This window comes from Coenobita brevimanus, chromosome 43 (assembly GCF_032717465.1).
Source record: "Coenobita brevimanus isolate Jiangsu-jjx chromosome 43, ASM3271746v2, whole genome shotgun sequence".
Lineage (NCBI taxonomy): Eukaryota > Metazoa > Arthropoda > Malacostraca > Decapoda > Coenobitidae > Coenobita > Coenobita brevimanus.
The window spans coordinates 20,294,049-20,297,363 of record NC_136996.1 but is presented as its reverse complement, the minus strand read 5'-3'; positions in this window follow the sequence as shown (position 1 = coordinate 20,297,363).

The following is a 3,315-nucleotide window of genomic DNA, read 5'->3' as shown; positions in this document are numbered from 1 at the left end:
GTGATGCTTCGATGGCACACACTGAATAAATGCCAGCCTGCCCCTGAGTAACACCAGCGACTCGTCAATTACCACTTTCTGAAATGGACGAAAAACTCTTGCAAATGACTCCTTGAACATTGTTAGGATTGGTCTTATTTTCCATAACCTGTCGTTCAGTGCAGGTCCAAAATTTCTATTGAAATGAAGGACCCTAAGGATGGTCAGGTACCTGTCATGGGCGATGTACTTACCAAAGACAGGTGTGCCCACGAGTTCATCAACTGACCAATAGTCATAGAGCACATGTTTTCTTATGTGCACCTTCAGCATGGTAAGGTCTAGCCACACAAACATCTCCCCCACCTCCACAGGCATCCAGTCACGCATGTGCATGCTCTTGCTGGCAGCCATGTCCAGCCACCTCACACACATGGCCTGGTGGAAGTTTATTTCCTCCACCAGGTATTGCATGATAGTGGTGAAAATAGCCCTGAAATATACTGCTAATAGTCCAGGGCCTGGGGTAAGTTCATCCTCCTGCACACCTGCTCCCTCCTCGTTGAACACCAGCACAGACGGCTCAAAGCCGGCTCCATCTTCGTACACAAAGGCATTGACTACCTGCAAGTAGTAGAGCTGGCCGTCTGCCATGTGCGGGACGTTTCTTCTGCGCTCATTCACGCCCATGTGCACACCCACTGGCAGGGGGTGAGAGGGAAGGAAAAGGAGATGTGTAGGAGGTGGGAGAGTAAGTGGGTCATGACTCATCTGACGTGGGACTTGCCTGGGGCGACACTCGATGCTGAGTATCATCATGTGGGGCTCATGGGGAAAATATGACCCCCAAAGGGCTCGGTTGTGGTGAATCCATCCTTGAGGTACTAGGATGAGGTGTAGATGAGCGTTGTAGGGCAAGACGTCGGCGAGCTGGTGGCAAGAGTGTAGGAGAGACGGCTCATTGGCGTTGATTTCGCTGATGACCACAAACTCCACACTCACCTGCCCAGTGTGCTGGGTCATCTGTCTCCTCCTCTTCCTCGAACTCATCACTGCCGAAGGCCCGTCCCTCCTTCTGCAGGAGTTTGAGAGCCATCTCTGGCATCTGAGAGTGGCTAGGGGTCAGAGGGCGAGAGAGGTCGCTCTCCACATGGTAGCTCTTCCTCTTCTCCAAGGATGTACTCTCACTAGGTGTCTGTGAGGACATGGTGTTGTCGAAGGCACGGCCAATGGCACTATCGCTTAGCCCTTTCCCCGGCACTAAGGGCAAAACTTTTGCGGGGGTCGATGAGATGATCAGCCCTTCACACGGTGTTGCGGAATCGGATGATGACAAAGTAGAAGACATGGCTCCTCATGCTACCAGTGCCATGTACAGACTTAACCGCACTTCCGATGGTTACCTGGGGGTTCTACCAACCCGGTGGGTATCATAGAAAATGGTCGCTAGTTCAAAGGGTGGTGGGAAGATGAGAGCAGCATATGCTGTCAGCCGGCGGCCTTCCGCTCCCTGAATCATGATGGCTATACACGTCAGCTGGCGGTTAGAGGTTAAACTTGGAGTACTTTAAAAATTTTTTAGCTCATCAGTCAAACGATATCTCCTGGTACTCTCTCTTGTCACTGATAGAATGTTTGACACATCTTTGAAGGAATGACTAGTAATGAAGAGGTTCATAAAAGGGATTTTCACCATACGCCAGTTCCATAAATCGTTCCTAATGCGAACAGAATTGACTTAACCTAACCCCTTGTTTATCATTACCAACGTTGGATTCTACAGTCAAACAGCATGTAACAAGTTTGAAATCAATATTCACGAATAACAGTGATAATGGGCACGCTCCCATTACGTAATTTGTTGATAAAATCATGAAGTTACCAGACGTCCATAAATACTTTATTATTATACGTATGTCATCTAGTTGTATGAGTTGTACATTCTGCTTGTAAGTACACACAATCATATATTAGACCTAAGAGCATACAGTGATCTACAGACTTAGGATAAGTGGTGATTCTCTCTCTCTCTCTCTCTCTCTCTCTCCCTCTCTGTTTATCTGTCTCTGCCTATCTGTCTGTATCTGTCCGTCTGTCTGCGAATCCCTGTCTGTCTGTTTTTGTCTGTCTGCCGGTGTCTGTTTGTGTCTGTGTGTTTGTTTGTGTCTGTCTGTCTGTCTGTCTGTCTGTTCGTCTGTCTATTAGTCTGTCTGTCTGTGTCGCTGTCTATTAGTCTGTCTGTCTGTATTTGTCTGTGTCGCTTCTATCTGTGTCTGTCTGTCTGTCTATATGTCTGAGTCTGTCTTTTTTTTTTTTTATGCGAGGAGGAAGGAACCAAAGGCTAGATGCCCGCATAACAGTTCCTTCCAAGAAAAAACAAAAACAATACAAAAGAGAGCCAAATTCAAGATCCTTTCATTTCAAGATGCCTGGACACACTGCGTTTGAAAGACTGGAGGTCATAGGAAGTAGGAAATACAGACAAAGGGAGACATTTCCAGAGTTGACCTGTTGCATAAATGAAGGACTGGGAGTAACGGTTAACTCTAGCATTAGAGTTGGACAGAAAAGGGATGAGAGTTTGTTGCTAGACGGGTGCTATGGACCCGTCGTAGAGGAGGAGGGATGCAAGTAGACAGTTCAGAGAAGCAGTGATCATTGAAGTAGCGATAGAAAAAAGATAAAGATACAACAATGCGGTGAAGAAACAGAGATTGTAGGAAGCCAGTAAGAGGAAGAGAATTAATGAGACAAAAAATCTTTGAGTCCACCATATTGAGAAGAGCTGTATGTGGGAAGCCTCCCCAAACATGGGAGTTGCACTCAACGTAGGGGCAAATAAAACCCATGTATAAAGTCAAAAACTGTGCAAGGGTAAAAAAGATACGGAGTTGGCTTAGCACACCTAATCTCTTGGAAGCAGATTTTAAAAGAGATGTAATATGATCTTTTGAAGAAAAATCCGGAGTGCATGAAACCCCAAGCATGTTCAAGGATGATGCAGGATTCAGCTGGATAATATTAAACATTAGTGTGTACTCCTGTGGAAGATATTGTTGGCTAGGTGTAAGAACTGAGTCTTTGATGCATGAATTACAGCAAGATTATTTTTACCCCAGTCAGAGATACGAGCCAAGTCAGACATTAGGTGTGCCATAGCCTCATCCCTTGTGTGTTGAAGTAACTGTTGAGATGGACGTTGCGGGAACCGAATGGAAAGGTGAAGGGTGGAATCATCAGCATACGAGTGGATTGGGTTAGAAGTACAGCTTAGAAGATCATTGATGAATAAAAGGAAGAGAGTTGGTGATAGGACAGAGCCCTGAGGAACACCAC